We start from the raw sequence: 20,398 nt of genomic DNA, 5'->3' as shown, positions 1-20,398 counted from the left end.
GGGAAGCTTGTGGAAGGCTACCCAAAACGTTTGACCCAAGTTAAACAATTTAAAGGCAATGCTACCAAATACTAATTGAGTGTATGTAAACTTCTCACCCACTGGAAATGTGATGAAATATACAAAAGCTGAAATAAATCATTCTCTCTACTATTATTCTGACATTTCACATTCTTAAAATAAAGTGGTGATCCTAACGGACCTAAAACAGAGAATTTTTACTTGGATTAAATGTCAGGAATTGTAAAAAACGGAGTTCAAATGTAGTTGGCTAAAGTGTATGTAAACTTCCGACTTCAACTGTAAATTACAATTGTGAGTAGAAAATACACACGTTTCTCTACACTCTGGATTCGTTCTTCAGCAAAACGGCAGCCACACCTCTTGTTTTGGCATACAGCTTAGCTTTTTGATGAGGCTCAAATTCTAGAAGGGCTGACAGTCCATGATATTCACAGGATAGTTTGAAACACATTTGGAAGCTATATATGGTTTACGTTCTTGTTGTTCGTAAACAATGGAGAAATAAAACCAAACATTATCGTCTAAATAGAAGATCATCATTTATGCAACTACAAGCCACGCTAACATCATGGGGCGTTTCTAGGATTTGAAGACATTGGTGCTTAGCCCAAAGCTAATAGGAGGGGTCCGTCGGCCTTCTCCCCTGCCAATTTTCTTTGAATTTCAGCTAAATGCATGAATTTATTTCAGTGAAGTTGCACCTTCCACACTGCCAGTACTCAATTAGTAGCTATTATTATGATTAAAGAATCCCACAGTATCCAAACAGTGTAATAATTAGAATACATACAGCAGCTTTAGGTAATAGGCAGAGGGCTGAGCACACATACTACCTCCATCACTTTCTGTGTCGTCTGTTGCTGTCTCTCTTGTCTACCCTCCTCTCTAATCCTGTCCTGGTTGTAAAAAGTGTTAAAGTAAACAATTGTTTTAATAGTAATATCAAGCTTTTTTTAACCTGCAAATCCTTTGTAAACCATGTTTAACTTTTTCACTAATTAGAATCTATAGAGCAGTTTGAAGTGATAGACTACTGCGTGCTCAACCCACCTCTGTTCTCTCTCCATCTACTCTGTCACTTTTTCAATGTCCTGTCAATTGCCGTCTGTTGCCGTCTGTGTCCTGTCTGTTGCTGTCTGTTGCCGTCTGTTGCCGTCCGTGTCATGTCTGTTGCCGTCTGTTGCCGTCTGTCATGTCTGTTGCCGTCTGTTGCCATCTGTGTCATGTCTGTTGCCGTCTGTGTCATGTCTGTTGCCGTCTGTGTCATGTCTGTTTCCGTCTGTGTCCTGTCTGTTGCCGTCTGTTGCCGTCTGTGTCCTGTCTGTTGCCGTCTGTTGCCGTCTGTGTCATGTCTGTTGCTGTCTCAGGCTCTTGTTTGTTACGGTCTCTTTGTCAGTCCTCTTCTGTTATGGCCTGTTCCATTCTACTGTTGACTCTCTATTATATCCTATTGTTGAGTTGCTGTCTCTGTGTTTTGTGCCTCATCTCCTCTTCTGTTGCCATCTATCTCTGTGTCTTGTCTGCTGGGTCTCTTTAGTTTTGCAATCCAGAATGGTCAGGGGGATACTGAGGTAGCTTAACTTGTTTTGGGCCTGTGTCTAGGTCACCTAAATCCTCCCTTCTTTACCATTTGACTCTGGCTGCTGCTGTTTTAAGTCCTCCACTGGCCTGCTGTTCAAAGTGCTCCACTGGCCTGCTGTTCTAAGTGCTCCACTGGCCTGCTGTTCAAAGTGCTCCACTGGCCTGCTGTTCTAAGTGCTCCACTGGCCTGCTGTTCTAAGTGCTCCACTGGCCTGCTGTTCTAAGTGCTCCACTGGCCTGCTGTTCACATCAGTCCTCCTTGGCTCTGAAAGGTAGCAAGGAAGAGGTACAACATGTCATCAGATAGATTTAAAAGGCGACTGCCCTTCCTGATTTGGCCTCCTTTTTGATTTGGTTCATTAAGAAATGCATCCCTCGGGGCAAACTACCTGCCCTCCAGGACACCTACACCACCCGATGTCACAGGAAGGCCAAAAAGATCATCAAGGACAACAACTACCTGAGCCACTGCCTGTTCACCCCGCTATCATCCAGAAGGCGAGGTCAGTACAGGTGCATCAAAGCTGGGACCGAGAGACTGGAAAAATAGCTTCTATCTCAAGGCCATCAGACTGTTATACAGCCATCACAAACATTTAGTGGCTGCGGCCAACATACTGACTAAAATCTCTAGCCCCTTTAATAATAAAAAATTGGATGTAATAAATGAATCACTAGTCACTTTAAACAATGCCACTTTATATAATGTTAACATACCCTACATTACATTACTCCCTACATTACTCATCTCTTATGTATATGCTGTACTCTATCCCATCTACTGCATCTTGCCTATGCCTTCGGCCATCGCTCATCCATATATATTTTTATGTTTTTCTGTGTTATTTCATAGTTTTGATGTGTTCACTATCATTCTACAATGTAGAAAATAGTACAAATAAAGAGAAACCCTGGAATGAGTAGGTTTTTCCAAACGTTTGACTGGTACTTTAAAGAAGTGTTATTGTAATAAGATGTATAGTGGCAGAACATCCCGCGTCTTGAAAGTACGTATTGGAGAACATAAATCCACTATTAGTCAAAATATCACCTCGCCAGTTGAGACACTTTACAGAACATAAACATTCTATTAATGAATTGCTTTGCGTCTGGATCGAAAAAGTTCATCCACATATATGTGGTGACCATGACAACAAATTACTACACAGAGAAGCCATGTGGATATATACATTAAATTCTGTATCTCCACACGGTGTAAACTAAGCATTAGACTTCACCTCCTTCCTATAAGCCACATTTAGACGGTTAAACAAGAACACTGTCCATATCACACCTTGCATATCGTTTATGAGTTCTACCCACGTATGAACGGCTTTACCTGATGTCCTTTGTGAATTGATACGATGTATTTAGATGAGCGGACACCTGGGGTGGTATATTTGAGTTGCCCTTTGTGGCCGCTCCCATACCCTATAACTCTGTTTTTCTTTGTAACTAATTTGTTTACAGGTAGACCAGAAAATACACATCACTGATTGGCAGATGAATGGCAACCCTGATTAGAAGCACCTGCTGCTTATCTGTTGATCTTTACAAACAATGTTTTGAATTTAAAGAAAATTGAACCTACACTGAAGGCTGTAAAGCCGAAACGTCTGTGTACAGTGAAAAAATAATAATAATTTGAATAATGAAGTAAGCTTTATGCGACAACTTTGAGTGCGAACCCATTTGTTTGACTGGATTGGCGGGGTTTATGCACAAGCTTCCGGGAGAGCGCGATGCTTCTCTTTTGTTCAGTAAATTTTAAACGTTATTAAAAGCTACAGTCTAGGATTGGCGCATACATTTTTGGACATTTAAATTGACACAGGATAACGATCCATTTCTGAAGAATATAACATAAATACATCATGAGTTTAGCACAATTATATTACCCCATTAGAACCCCACATAAACGCTTATTTTACAACATTACTTGTAAATGTAAAGAATCAATGTATAGATTAAAAACATTGGTTAAAACTATAATGTCAGTCCTGGCATTTGGAACACAGTCAATTTGACAGGGATTACATTCCCCTGGCCCCATCCCTCAGTTGTATACAACAAGAAGTGGAGAAAGGCACAATCTTTCTTGTTAATTTTCCCGAAATCAAAAGGCACAACCTAGATTCGAGTCAATTTCTTAAGTAGTTGAACATGTTATTACACCAACCTCGTGAAAGTGATAAACTGACACGTTTTTAATTTTCATCCAAAATAAGTTTATATTGTTTTGATGGACTGCAGACTGGTTGCGTGCGTGCGCCATCATGTATACATTTATTTTGTCCCCCAATACCAAACACCATCACGACACGCAGGTTAAAATATCAAAACAAACTCTGAACCAGTTACATTAATTTTGGGACAGGTCGAAAAGCATTTAACCTTTGTGGCAATTTAGCTAGTTAGCTTGCACTTTCTAGCTAATTTGACCTATTTAGCTAGCTTGCTTTTGCTAACTAATTTGTCCTGAGATATAAACATTGAGTTGTTATTTTACCTGAAATGCACAAGGTCCTCTTCTCCGGCAATTAATCCACACAAAAAACGGTCAACCGAATCGTTTCTAGTCATCTCTCCTCCTAGACTTTTACTTCTCTTGACTTTATATTGGGACTGGCAACTTTCACAAATTAGGTGCATTACCGCCACCAACCTCGTTCGTCTTTCAGTCACCCACGTGGGTACCTGCTTCTATAAACCAATGAGGAGATGGGAGAGGCAGGACTTGCAGCGCAATCTGTGTCAGAAATAGAATTGACTTCTATTTTAGCCCTTGGCAATATAGACGCTCGTTGAATAACATAGATCTCTCAATTTATTTTGCAACGCTCGCGCATGCGACGCGATCGGTGTAGTCAGGCTGTTAGACCCGATGACCTGCTTCAACGCATGAGCTTTGCTAGCCAACGTCGCCACGATAATGCCTACAAGTGTTGTAGGGATTTCTGTTGGAGAGAAGCAGTTTTAGCTTACCTTCATACTGTATTGTCTTTGACCAAATCTCTTTTTATTGTAAAACATGTGAGCCCCACACACCTACACTCTTCTTGTAAATCCCATCATGAGTAAAGGTCAGCCTCTGTGGCTGTTACACAGTAACATTGGAACAGAGTTTATCCTCTACTCCTGAAGTACTCCCTCATGTGCATTTTAACAGTCAGCCTATGGTCTCATGAGTCTTCTCAGGTACCCCCTGTGGAAAGGTTAAATACACCCAGAGGTCATATTACCTCTGGGTAGGAAACACTGTTCTAGTGGATACAACTCCAGTACAATGCCCATGCACTGATGTGTGAAAGTGAATATAAACTTTATTACATTGTCCTTTCTGCATAGTACATTTTGATTGACATTCATGTAGGTACAAAATAACAATATAATCATAGGCGAACCGTGAATAATGGATCAAGGCCTTCAGTTGGGAGAAATAAATTCCAATAGGGCCTACCTCATCAAATACAATAATCATGAAAAATAACAGAAACAGAGCATCAATTAAAGGGGAATGGAAGTGAAGACCGACTTCAGGGGGCCGAAGACACAGATATTTCCTCTCAAAATCAAATGAATTTCGTTATTTTTTTTGTGTTCATGCAACCTCATTTTTTAAGATTCATAACTGTTAGTACTCAGTGTATATGATAGAGTGAGAGGTCAGAGGTCAGATGGTGTTACAACTGTTGTTAGTTGTTATATTGAGTTTTTTATGTTAAAATTGTTTTGTTTTTTACATACATTTATTAACGTTAACTAAGTAGTTTATCTCATGCCATTGGAATTTATAATATTAACCCTAATCATTCTCATGCTTTGTTCATTAACATTATATAAAGTCACATTATGTTCCTTCATCTCTCATTGAACAGAATCACATCCTTCCCCTCTGAATATAAAGTTCTCTGCTTTGTGGAATTCTTATAACGGTATTTATTTATTTATTTTCAAGACATTATCAGCGGTGAGCGTAGAGTTAATTAATCGTGAGTTCATCAATACAGTTGTTAATTAATAAATCAATAGTAAACATTTTTGCGTCATCACCGCGACCCATCATGACTCTCAAAAGCCGTGACAGGCGCAGATACTTGTGAAGCGTACACTAGTGCCACCCCTCTTCAAATTCGACACAAACCTTCAAATAGGTGCAAGTGCATTCGGAAATGCACCCTTTGACCTTTTCCACATTTTGTTACATTACAGCCTTAGATTTTTCCCCTCAATCTACAAACAATACCCCATGATGACAAAGATAAAACTGTTTTTTAGTAAATATTGTTAATTTAAAAAACCATATACAGTTGAATTCGGGAGTTTACATACACCTTAGCCAAGTACATTTAAACTCAGTTTTCACAATTCCTGACATTTAATCATAGTAAAAATTCCCTCTCTGAGGTCAGTTAGGATCACTACTTTATTTTAAGAATGTGAAATGTCAGAATAATAGTAGAGATAATGATTTATTTCAGTTTTTATTTCTTTCATCACATTCCCAGTGGGTCAGAAGTTTGCACACACTCAATTAGTATTAGATAGCATTGCCTTTAAATTGTTTAACTTGGTCAAATGTTTTGGGTAGCCTTTCACAAGCTTCCCACAATAAGTTTGGTGAATTTTGGCCCAATCCTCCTGACAGAGCTGGTGTAACGGTGTCAGGTTTGTAGGCCTCCTTGCTCGCACACGTTTTTTCAGTTCTGCCCATTGAGGTCATGACTTTGTGATGGCCAATCCAACACCTTGACTTTGTTGTCCTTAAGCGATTTTGCCACAACTTTAGAAGTATGCTTGGGGTCATTGTCAATTTGTAAGACCCATTTGCGACCAAGCTTTAACTTCCTGACTGATGTCTTGAGATGTTGCTTCAATATATCCAGATAATTTTCCTATCCTCATGAAGCCATCTATTTTGTGAATTGCACCATACCCTCCTGCAGCAATGCACCCCCACAGAATTTTATATTTTTTAAATTTCACCTTTATTTAACCAGGTAGGCTAGTTGAGAACAAGTTCTCATTTACAACTGTGACCTGGCCAAGATAAAGCAAAGCAGCGTGACAAAAGCAACAACACAGAGTTACACATAAACAAACGTACAGTCAATAACACAATAGAAAAAAAGAAAGTCTGTATACAGTGTGTGAAAATGGCATGAGGAGGTAATTCAATAAATACTTCACAGTAGCAAGTAATTACAATTTAGCAAAGTAACACTGGGGTTATAGATGTGCAGATGATGTGCAAGTAGAAATACTGGTGTGCAAAAGAGCAGAAAAGTAAATAAAAACAATATGGGGATGAGGTAGTTAGATTGGATGGGTCATTTACAGATGGGCTATGTACAGCTGCAGCTATCGGATAGCTGCTCAGATAGCTGATGTTAAAAGTTAGTGAGGGAAATATGAGTCTCCAGCTTCAGCAATTTTTGCAATTCGTTCCAGTCATCGGCAGCAGAGAACTAGAAGGAAAGGTGGCCAAAGAGGTGTTGGCTTTGAAGATGATCAGTGTGATATACCTGCTGGAGCGCGTGCTATGGGTGGGTGTTGTTATTGTACCAGTGAGCTGAGATAAGGAGCAGCTTTACCTAGCAAAGACTTATAGATGACCTGGAGCCGTATCAAATTGGGTGAGGCGGGTTACCGGAAGGTATATTTCATTTTAAAAAATGGAAAAGAGATTGAAAATAAACTGAATGATAAGTGAAATAATCTGTCCGTAAACAATTGTTGTAAAAATGACTTGTGTCATGCACAAAGTAGATGTCCTAACTGACTTGCCAACCTATAGTTTAATAAGAAATTTGTGGATTGGTTGTAAAGTGAGTTTTCATGACTCCAACCTAAGTGTATGTAAACTTCCAATTTCAACTGTATATGAATAGTATAATACAGTAGTGTTCTGTACATTAATCCAAAATAAGAACAATGTCAGACTAATCCAGAAAGCATAAAATATATTTCTGGAAATAAGGCCTCTGGATTTAGATGGAAATGGTTTGTTTTATCATGTTTTCTGTTAGGTAACCCTTCACCATCACATCTTTAGTGGTTTTTATGTAGTAATTTAGTAGAAAATAACATGTGTAACATCAACTGGACCAAGATAGAACATTTACAACTGTTTGACATCTTCTAATTATTTTATACATGGAATACAATAAATTCAGTTTTCAACAATAGAATTTGAAATTACACAGATAATTAGAATATGAGCCTATTTCAAGTCTAAATATTAGCAAAATATAATATCTATTTATACACTGAAGTAGCCTTAACAAGCTTCAATTTGTGCAATTTAATTTGTGCGGCAAAGTATACCTTCTAAATGTGTTCCAATCAGTCAATATGTTTTTTTCCAAGGACACCTGAACTGTCACACCCAGACCCCACAGAGTGCTCTTAACCTTTAATTTCCAGCCTTCATACTACTGCCCACACCCTTATCAACCAACAGCACATTTAACAACAAAGATCAACAAACTGACCAGTGCCTACCTTGTTATGTCACAGGATCAGAAGTGTGTCTCCTATGAAGTGATATGGTTCACACAGATGATGGGTCTCTTTATACAACACAACAAGGAAGTGCCGTGCCAACATGATTTACAAGAAACCTTTCACTGTTCTCACCTGTTGCATTGACATGACATGTTTACAGTGGAAATATCTTTGGTTTCCTTGTTCTGGTTTCTCAGAAGAGTCAATTACAACTGCCATCAGGATCTTGTATGTTATTACATTGAGGTTTCTTATCTGTCAGTCAGTATGCTACCAGTCTTGTCCTGGAGACGCTGTATCATAATTTGATCATCCTGTTCTTGCAAGAATTTTTATGAATAGCAGGAAATGGTAACTTGTCGTGTATTCAATGCTACTACAGTTCTTAATTTCCAATTTAAAATCTCAGACTTGATTTGCCCTTACGAAATATGTATGAAACCCTACAAAAGAATGTCAATGAATTATAATCCACATAATAAATCACATTTCCTGTTGCTGCTGGATTACTTTCCTGCTGTGAGAAACTGTGTCAAATTAACATGTGCTATATTTAGGTCAGTTCTGTACGTGATTTAGCTAACTTAACTTATTGCTGTTGAGGAGCTGTAAAAAGCACATACAACCAAAGCACATAGAGACATGCAACTAGGTTGGTATTCTATTGCTATGCTACATCCTGTTGAAATGTGATACTTTGCCCCAGTTGGAGATCCTGAGCTGTCACGGTTCTCCTCTTCTTCTGACGAGGAGGAGTAGGAGAGATCGGACCAATGTGCAGCGTGGTAAGTGTCCATTTTAGTTTACTAAACTGAACACTAAAGAATACAAAATAACAAAGTGAATGATACAAACGAAAACCGAAACAGTCCTGAAACAAACATTACAACAGGAAACAATCACCCACAACTCAAAAGTGAAACCAGGCTACCTAAGTATGGTTCTCAATCAGGGACAACGATTGACAGCTGCCTCTGATTGAGAACCATACCAGGCCAAACACAGAATAACATGGCCCTGATTGAGACACAGAATCCCAAAACAACATTCTTTGCCGCGATCCTGACTAGTTTCAAATAAAAAATATCCCCAAAGCATGATGCTGCCACCACTGTGCTTCACCGTTGGGATGGTGCCAGGCTTCCTCCAGACGTAACGCTTGGCATTCAGGCCAAAGAGTTCAATCTTGGTTTCATCAGACCAGAGAATCTTGTTTCTCATGGTCAGAGTCCTTTAGGTGCCTTTTTGGCAAACTCCTAGCGGGCTGTCATGTGCCATTTACTGAGGAGTAGTTTCCATCCGGCCACATTACCATAAAGGTTGTCCTTCTGGAAGGTTCTCCCATCTCTACAGATAAACTCTGGAGCTCTGTCAGAGTGACAATCGGGTTCTTGGTCACCTCCCTAACCAAGGGCCTTCTTCCATGATTGCTCAGTTGCGGAAGTGGATGGGTGGGGCCTCTCAGAGTGAGTTTTGCGCTACAGTGTAAAGCGGCCATTGTTCCTCCCGGTTGATTGGGAAAACCTACACACCCGGGTGATATATTATCGAATATATTTTTTTTTTAAACCTGAGGATTGATTATAAAAAACGTTTGACATGTTTCTGTGGACATTATGGATATTACTTGGAACTTTTGTCAGCGTTGTCGTGACCACTCTTTCCTGTGGATTTCTGAACATTGCACCACAAATAAACGGAGGTATTTTGGGAAAGAATTTTGTTGTGTAACTGGGAGTCTCGTGAGTGAAAACATCCAAAGATAATCAAAGGTAAACGATTATTTTGATTGCTTTTGTGATTTAGGTGACCTTGCTACTTAATGCTTAGTGTACATAATGTTATGCTATGCTATCGATAAACTTACACAAACGCTTGGATTGCTTTCGCTGTAAAGCATCATTTCAAAATCTGAGACGACAGGTGAATTAACAAAAGGCTAAACCTTGTTTTGCAATATTGCACTTGTGATTTCATGAATATGAATATTTTTTAGTAATATTATTTGACTGTGGCGCTATGCTATTCAGCGGTTGCTGACGACAATGATCCCACTAACGGGATGTGTGCGCCAAGAAGTTAAGTTTTTCTGGCAGTGTCCTTAGTTTATACATGTTATATGTTAAGTCTATTCCCCATTGTCACCTGGCACTGCTTTGTCATGACTGCACCTTTATGTGTTTCTAATGTTTCCCTTTTAAATCTCCAGACCACCACATCCTGAAGAACACCCTAGTTATTTGCATTAATCCTACACTACATGGCAAAAGTATATGGACACCCTTTCAAAAATGATTGGATATGACTATTTCAGCCACACTGTTGCTGACAGGTGTATAAAAACGAGGACACAGCCATGCAAACAAATGAATTTGTCACATTTCTGCCCTGCTAAAGCTGCCCCAGACAACTGTAAGTGCTGTTATTGTGAAGTGGAAACATCTATGAGGAACACCGGCTCAGCCACGAAGTGGTAGGCCACACAAAGTCACAGAACTGGACTGTCGAGTGCTGAAGCGCGTGTCAAGTAAAAAAATGATCTGTCCTCGTTTGCAACTCCCACTACCGACTTCCAAACAGCCTCTGGAAGCAACGTCAGCACAAGATCTGTTCGTAGGGAGCTTCATGAAATGGGTTTCCATGGTCGAGCAGGCTCACACTAGCCTAAGATCACCATGCACAATGCCAAGCGTCGGCTGGAGTGGTGTAAAACTCGCCGCCGTTGGACACTGAGGCAGTGGTTTGCCGTTGGGTGTTCCCAAATAAAAATATGTTTCAAATGTTTTTCCTAAACTGTAAAAAACATTTGGGTGAGGTTTTTTCTTACCTGAGGAGCCTTGTTTCACTGCCAAAAATAAAATGTTACCATCTACTGGTAACAACACAATGTCAAAAACAGGTAGCCAAGTTAATAATTAACATCCAATCACATTAACCATTATACTCTTGCTGGAAACCTTCACTCTTACGCAGACATTTAGAAAAATAAGCCACAGGAGTTTTTTAGCGAGAATAAAGACTTTTGAGTAGTAAAAGCAACAGATACCATCAATAAGAAGGGTCTAGAAGCGTCTTATATGGTGACCTACCCAGTGGCTAGGACAGGCAAGCCCCATACTATTGTGGATGACTTCATTCTTCACACTACCACAAATATGGCTAGGACAACGCTGGGTGAAAAGGCCCCAAAAAATATACAGACAATGCCTTCATGTTTCACGACACATCAGTGACATGGCAGTTTTGAAACAATTATTGCTTCGCATACAAGCCAGTGAATTATATGCATTACAGCTGGATGAGATAACAGAAATGGCGGACCTGGCACAGCTCCTGGTACATGACTATAAGATGGCGCCGGAGAAGATGGCAGACGTTTGTGTTTTTTTGTTCGTTTATTTGCGTTGTTGGTAACTTATTTTTGTACTTATTTTCTAGATAATGTTGCCGCTACCGTCTCTTATTACCTAAAATAACTTCTAAACATCAGGACTACTCTCCACGGAATAGCAGAATCCCTTTTTTCCTTTCATGATTGACGAGCCCAATGCGAAGGATACATGATACATCCCCATGATCTGCCTGAAGAGGAAGCTGGGAAAGACGGGCCGAAGGTCGGGATGTCTTCTGAGAATGCCTAAGCGATCGAATAAACCCCCACTTCCCTCCATTCTGCTAGTAAATATGCAGTCTTTGGACAATAAAATCAACGAGGTACACAGAAAATTAAACTACCAATTGGACATTAAAAACTGTAACATCTTATGCTTTACGGAGTGTCGTGGAAATTTCCTGTATTTACCAAATCATGAGAGCAAAACACACAAGTCAGAGCTATCACAAAGTCCATCTTTAATTATATGAGCTCGATCACAACCCTGTGACTCTCAGATCAATTCAGTGTCTATAAATGAATTCTCTGAGAGTCCCTTACACATTTTAACTGAGATCTTATAGCAAAGACACATATAGCCAGACAGCATTGGCCATAATTTATCGTTCAACTTTGTCTCCTAAACTATGTTCTTTACTCAAACTCAGAACCATAAAACAAATCCTCATATCAACAGGCATATATCAAATCCACCCCTACTTGACAAGATCACAAAGACACAAAGACTGGCACACAGACATTGTGGAGCCAAGAGATACACGCTTGACCTCTCCCCTCTCTCCGGCCCAAGTAACTTAGTCCTGACAGAGAACAGATAACTGCAAACCCGGCCACAGTATTATACAAAAATAAACATTCTGATGAGAAGTAACTTACAAACATATGATGAATATAAAACATCTTACCTATGTTACCAACTAATTCTGATCATTCCCCAACATTCCCCTCTCAGGGACATTGTCCCTTCTAAAGAATCAGAATATTAATTACATACTCAATATTTAAAAGGAAATCAAAATTCAAATCCCCTCAATGTCAAATACCTTAGCTTATATGAAAGCTTTCTCCCTCTGAAACTAAGTTTACAACCTTTATTCTACAAGACAAACTTGCACATGTTTAATAACACAGAATAATCCATTTGAGGAATTTAAAAACATAACCATTATCTAGAAATGCTCCCTAAGTTACATGAGAACCAGTGTCTAAACACAGGCCTCCTCACAACATATAGGACAGACATCCCTCTAAGTCCTCATGCTCAGAAATATACTCAGGAATAGAGAATAGGGCAGTGAAATCCTTCATATTCCAAATCATAAGTAACAACTCAACTATTTATCCAACCAATATTTAGAATGGCATTCCTCTGTGATTCAAATGTGTCTTGTCACTCAAAGTACAAACCTCAATTTAACACACATCAATATTAGCAGATTTACTTACATTCAGTATAATTACTGTAATTATATAAAACATGATTAGAATACAGATCAGTATCTCAATGCATTCTTAATCTAAATTACTACAATTTACATGGTGTAGACCTCTTCAATCAACCTGATACCACAAAAGTATAAACAATTTAATGGCACAGTTGACCAACCCCCTCTGAGACTGTACACCAATTTCTGGCTTGGTTCTTTTCTCTCGGTAGAAGTGGTTCGGAAAGCCTTCAACGCCTTTGTCACTCTTCTTCAGCCAGATAGAGGGGGTTTTGAGGTACACACACTATTCGGTCCAATTATCTCTTCCATGCATTAAGTGCTCTTTTTATCCAGGTGGGAAAGGGCAGTGTGGGGTGCAATAGAGATTGCATCATCTGTGGAGGTAAGTAAATTGGAGTGGGTCTAGGGTTTCTGGGATGATGGTGTTGATATGAGCCATTACCAACCTTTCAAAGCACTTCATTTTTTATTTAACTAGGCAAGTCCGTTAAGAACAAATGATGGCCTGGCAACAGTGGGTTAAGAACGACAGATTTGTACCCTGTCAGCTCGGGGATTTGACCTTGCAACCTTCCGGTTACTAGTCCAACGCTCTAACCACTAGGCTAGTGGCTGCCGCCCCATCGCTACGGACGTGAGTGCTACGGGTCTATGATCATTTAGGCAGGTTGCCTTCGTGTTCTTGGGCACAGGGACTATGGTGGTCTGCTTGATACATGTTGGTATTACAGTCTCAATCAGGGCCATGTTAAAATTGTCAATGAAGACACCTACCAGTTGGTCAGCACATGCCGGGAGCACACATGCCCGAAGCACACGTCCTGGTAATCCGTCTGGCCCCGCAGCCTTGTGTATGTCGACCTGTTTAAAGGTCTTACTCACGTCAGCTACGGAGAGTGTGATCACTAAGTCGTCCGGAACAGCTGATGCTCTCATGCATACCTCAGTGTTGCTTGCCTCGAAGAGAGCATAGAAGTGATTTAGCTCGTCTGCTAGGCTTGTGTCACTGGGCAGCTTGCGGCTGTGCTTCCCTTTGTAGTTTCTAATAGTTTTCAAGCCCTGCCACATAAGACGAGCATCGGAGCCGGTGTAGTATGATTCAATCTTAGCCCTGTATTGACGCTTTGCCTGTTTGATGGTTTGTCGCAGGGCATAGCAGGATTTCTTGTAAGCTTACGGGTTAGAGTCCCGCACCTTGAAAGCGGGCAGCTCTACCCTTTAGCTCAGTGTGAATGTTGCCTGTAATCCATGGCTTCCGTTTGGGGTATGTACGTACGGTCATTGTGGGGACGACGTCCTCGATGCACTTATTGATAAAACCAGTGACGGATGTGATGTACCCCTCAATGCCATCGGAAGAATCATGGAACATGTTCCAGAACATGGAACATGTGATAGCAAAACAGTCCTGTAGTTAAGCATCTGCTTCATCTGATCACTTTTTTATAGACCGAGTCACTGGTGCCTCCTGCTTGAATTTTTGCTTGAAAGCAGGAATCAGGAGGATAGGGTTGTGGTTGGATTTACCAAATAGAGGGCGAGGGAGAGCTTTGTACGCGTCTCTGTGTGTTGGGTACAGGTGATCTAGAATTTTTTTCCCTCTGGTTGCACATTTAACATGTTGATATAAATTTGGTAGAACTGATTTAAGTTTTCCTGCATTAAAGTCTCCGGCCACTAGGAGGGCCGCCTCTGGTTGAGTGGTTTCCTGTTCGCTTATTTCCTTATACAGCTGACTGAGTGCGGTCATAGTGCCTGCATCTGTCTGTGGTGGTAAATGAACAGCCACGATAAGTATAGCTGAAAACTCTCTGGGCAAGTAGTGTGGCCTGCAATTTATCACAATATACTCTACTTCAGGCGAGCAAAATCTAGAGACTTCCTTAGATTTCGTGCACCAGCTGTTGTTTACAAATATGCACAGACCGCCCCCCTCGTCTTACTGGAGTGTGCAATTCTATCTTGCCGGTGCAGCGTATTTCCCGCTAGCTGAATATCCATCTCGTCATTCAGTCACGATTCCGTGAAACATAGGATATTACAGTTTTTAAAGTCCCGATGGTAGGATATTCATGATCGTACCTCGTCTAATTTATTGTCCAATGATTGCACGTTGGCGAGTAGTATTGATGGTAACGGCAGCTTTCCCAGACGCCTTCTCTGGGTCCTGACCAGGCATCCGGCTCTTGGTCCTCTGTACCTGTGTCGCTTCCTATTGCAAATAACGGGGATGTCGGCCCAGTGGGGTGTTTGGAGAATGTCTTGTGCGTTGTCCTTGTTGAAGAAAATCCAAGGTGACATTATGTACAAAATAAGTTACAAATAACGCGAAAACCCCCCACATAATAGCACAATTGGTTGGGCGCCCGTAAAACTGCTGCCATTGCTTCTGTCGCCATATCTATTGTTATTGTGTGCGTGTGGTGTACTCAACGCCTCAATCACCACATCAAGATGAACTCATTGAACATCTAATATCCTTATCTGACCTGCCCTGTACTAAGTACCCAGACTTTGGACTTGCAATTCTTGGAGACTTCAACAGCCTGTCCATGGAATCTGCCTTAACAACAGACTGTCAGGTGGTTCAGAAGAACACCAGAGGTGAAGCCATCCGGGTCGTTCCATTTCAGCAAGCCATGACTCCCACATCTGATTGTTCTGAATGGTTTCAGTTGTCAGAAACAGATAGGATAAGCATTCCTGATGCATTATGTTGAAAGACAATTTGAACTAAACAAATTTATTGCACCCAAATTGCCAATTTCAATGTATAGGTTTCAAGCTATATTCAATAAATACAGTATAGTACCTAATATCTGATTTGGACCAAACCTCTTCTTAGCAATGCCACCCACGGACCCCCCAGGGCCCACACCAAGCACACCCAATAGCCAGTATACACTATCAGTTCTCTATGTTTGACCAGTAGTATGAAGTGGATAATTCTTTATTCATACTATGTAATGTATCATCACTGAATTTTGTGTTTTTCCCTCCTTTTCAGGGAAATTGAAGTTGGTAGGTTTATGTCCTATATCCTGATGTTACCAGTTCTGACCACTAGATGGTGCTGTTCCTGCTGTTAAGTTTAAAACGTGTGAATGATCCCCCAGTTAAAATTGAACCATTTATTGGTTTAAATACTTCACCCCAAACTCATCATTCCTACGAATAACAGTGTTAAATAATTCATGAAAACATTTTTTTGACAAATGTATAATTTTGTCATTATAATAAGGTTGGTAACAACATGTGAAAATGTTGTTGCGGAAATTATGTTATGGAAATCTGTTGCATCTCAAGTTGACTAAAAATGAGATGCTCTTTCTCTGGGCTGATTGGCTAGGTAGCTAGCTAGTGTCCAGCACAGCCATCACTGATATAATGAACATTTTGTATTAGGCCCATTAATGTCCAGATTCTTCACCACATAGTCCCTAACCATAGGCATGGCCTTGTAGACAAAAATGGACATCATGAGTCAGGTCGTCAGAAAGTAAACAGTGAATATTCATTGATCTGGTCATCTAACCCAGGGTTTCCCATACTCGGTCCTAGGGGGCCCTCCCTGGGTGTACATTTTGTTTTTTTGCCCTAGCACTACACAGCTGATTCAAATAACCAACTCATCATCAAGCATTGATTATTTGAATCAGCTCTGTAGTGCTAGGGTGAAAACAGTTAGGGACTTCAACTTCTCCAACAACAATGTATGAAAACTACACATGGGCAATGTACGTTTTAGTAATTCTTCTCTGTCTTCTGTTGAAAACTGACCTCATTTTCAGTCTCTTCAATTTCTTCATAAAGTTCTTCAAAGTGTTCAATCTGCTTTTCTAAGTGTCGTCTCACCTCCGTTACATCAGGGCATTTATCACTTCTGTGCACCATGCATCTCCTGCTCTCTATTAAAACATACAATCTACCTTCAGTGAAGCCGCTCAACATTTCTATTACATTACATTCAGTCATCAAACAGACTTCCATCCAGAGCGACCCACAGAAGTGACCAGGGTCAACGCCCTGCCCAAGGGCACGTCAACAGATCTCCCTCCAACTCAAAACGGGGACCGGACAGGGCCAACGGCCCAAGCTCCCGTCCATCCAGGATCCCCCCAAAGTTCCCCAGAGAGCTGCCCTTCAACCATCTGAGACCCCCCTCTAATAACTGCCAAAGGTGATTCTAACAAGGGGTTGAAAACGTATCTAATCCAAATATATTAGTGTTTTTTTCAGTTAATAAATAAAATGATCTAAAAACATGTTCACTTTGTCATTATGGGGCATTGGTGTAGATGGATAAGAAAATATATTGACTCCATTTTGAATTCAGGCTGTAACACAACAAAATGTGGAAAAAGAAGAGAGGTGTGAATACAATAATATTATAATAAGTAATGTTGACAGGCCTCTCCCTCCCAAAGACAGGTTGATGATGTCATCAGTCCTGGTCGTAGTCTCTCTACTCCTCCTGCAGACAGGGGTCCAGGGGTTCCTGGTGCTCATCGCAGGCAGGTCCATGAACCACTTGGAGATCACTAGGGCAGCCATCATATAAACCACGGCTCATGTGTGCAAGCAACTGGCCTCTGTTGAGGGAAGAGACTTCACTCTGATGGTAAGTAAACTAAAACCACAAAACTAAGGACTACATCAAACGTATATACAGTCGCTGTTTTATATTCATACTTTTGTCATAGTAAAGAAAGTATTGGTGTTGTGTTTTCTAATGTAGTACAGAATATATTAGAATACAGTTTATTCACACCTGTGTGTGTGTGTGTGTGTGCCCCTCATCTTAGTCTGCTTAGTGCTAAGATTCCAGAGTGCCATATCAAACGTCACACGGAGAAATGCCGGAGTTGACTTCCGTCACCTGTTCAATGAAAAGTATCACTTTGATGGGGAGAGGTTCATGGAGGGGCAGAAACTCCTCACAGGAATAAGCTCTGTCAAAGCCAGCATCAAGCAAGTGAACTTTGAGGCAGCAAGACAGAAGCTGGGAGACAATTTACACAACTTACAGGTAATTTAGATGATTTTCAATATCTCCTTACTCCACAAGACAACAGAGAGTGCGTTTGCTGAAATATTAGTTTTGCTAAAAGCATTTAAAAACAGTTTTTTCATTAATAAATCAATTACATGGCATTTGGCACACCGCTATTTTAAGCAACTTGTCATTCTTTAATGTTCGGTACTTATATGTTATATGTTCAGAACAGTCACAGTAACTGGATAGAACTGGGTAACAGATTTCCCCATTCCAATCTCATCAGATCAGACGTGTTGGACATCAGCCCAGTTGCAGGTATGCGTGTGAGTTTTCTGGGTGGGTGTTAAAGAGGCGGAGTAGTTTGAAGTTTGATGTTCCTCTGAAGAGACCAGGGGTTTAACATTCAGGTTTTACAACATTCAACACAATGCAGGTTATGTGAACTGGAGATTGTCGAAGGGACTAGTTTGCAGAGGATGCCAAGATAGATGCAGAAAAGTGTTTACTCAACTCAGGACAACAAACTGATACAGACCAGTGCACTATGCTGCTGAAAGAACAGTCACATGTCAATTGTTATAGTTTCTTTGTCCTGAATTGGTGGTTGCCAAAATAGAGTCATGTTATGCTGTAAGGAAAATGACATGTCTTTTGCTCATTATACAGAGACAACAGGATGTGGGTCAAATATTGCCTTATGCAGTCACAACATATTGCCCTAGTAAAGGTCATGTAATGGTGTTTTACATTAAAAGTATTTTAGATGAAGTAGTGTTGTGTAGCAAAGTACCAGGATGTAGATTATATTGTGAAACCTATATCCACCAGATAAGAACACGCCCACATGTCGGAGCTGTGTCGGTAAAGACTGTCAGAACAACATCCTAGAAAACATCATCAGAGACAAGAAGCTGACCTTGGGATATTTTGGCTTTTTCCCAACAAATCAAAATGTAGTTTTAAACTGATTTTAAGAAGATTTACATTGTGAAATGACCGGAGGAAGCATAGCACTAGCATACCAACCTAGTTGCCTGCCTTCATGTGCTTTGGTAGTATTTGCTTTATACAGCTCCTCAACAGCTATCAGGGAAGTTAACTAAAACACATACAGAACAGACCTAAAGATACCTTATCTTCATTTGACCAGGTTTCTCACAGCAGGAAAATAATCCTGCAGCAACAGGAAATGTGAATTATTACGTGGATTATAATTGAATATAAATGTTTTGTTGATACATTTTTACGTTAGGGCATTTTAAATTAGAAATGACAAACTTTAGAAGCCTTTTCTTCTAAAAGGGAGTACAGGAGTGGACTGATCAAATCAAATCAAATCAAATATGATTTGTCACATACACATGGTTAGCAGATGTTAATGCTAGTGTAGTGAAATGCTTGTGCTTCTAGTTCCGACAATGCAGTAATAACCAACGAGTAATCTAGCTAACAATTCCAAAACTACTACCTTATACACACAAGTGTAAAGGGATAAAGAACATGTACATAAAGATATATGAATGAGTGATGGTACAGAGCGGCATAGGCAAGATGCAGTAGATGGTATCGAGTACAGTATATACATATGAGATGAGTATGTAAACAAAGTGGCATAGTTTAAAGTGGCTAGTGACACATGTATTACATAAAGATGCAGTAGATGATATAGAGTACAGTATATACGTATACATGTGAGATAAATAATGTAGGGTATGTAAACATTATATTAAGTAGCATTGTTTAAAGTGGCTAGTGATATATTCCCATCAATTCCCATTATTAAAGTGGCTGGAGTTGAGTCAGTGTGTTGGCAGCAGCCGCTCAATATTAGTGGTGGCTGTTTAACACTCTGATGACCTTGAGATAGAAGCTGTTTTTCAGTCTCTCGGTCCCAGCTTTGATGCACCTGTACTGACCTCGCCTTCTGGATGATAGCGGGGTGAACAGGCAGTGGCTCGGGTGGTTGTTGTCCTTGATGATATTTATGGCCTTCCTGTGACATCGGGTGGTGTAGGTGTCCTGGAGGGCAGGTAGTTTGCCCCCGGTGATGCGTTGTGCAGACCTCACTACCCTCTGGAGAGCCTTACGGTTGTGGGCGGAGCAGTTGCCGTACCAGGCGGTGATACAGCCCGACAGGATGCTCTCGATTGTGCACCTGTAGAAGTTTGTGAGTGCTTTTGGTGACAAGCCAAATTTCTTCAGCCTCCTGAGGTTGAAGAGGCGCTGCTGCGCCTTCTTCACGATGCTGACTGTGTGGGCGGACCAATTCAGTTTGTCTGTGATGTGTACGCCGAGGAACTTAAAACTTACTACCCTCTCCACTACTGTTCCTTCGTTGTGGATAGGGGGCTGTTCCCTCTGCTGTTTCCTGAAGTCCACAATCATCTCCTTAGTTTTGTTGAGTGTGAGGTTATTTTCCTGACACCACACTCCGAGGGCCCTCAC

Source organism: Oncorhynchus nerka, linkage group LG10 (assembly GCF_034236695.1).
Source record: "Oncorhynchus nerka isolate Pitt River linkage group LG10, Oner_Uvic_2.0, whole genome shotgun sequence".
In the NCBI taxonomy this organism is placed as follows: domain Eukaryota; kingdom Metazoa; phylum Chordata; class Actinopteri; order Salmoniformes; family Salmonidae; genus Oncorhynchus; species Oncorhynchus nerka.
Note: the sequence above shows the minus strand (reverse complement) of the source record.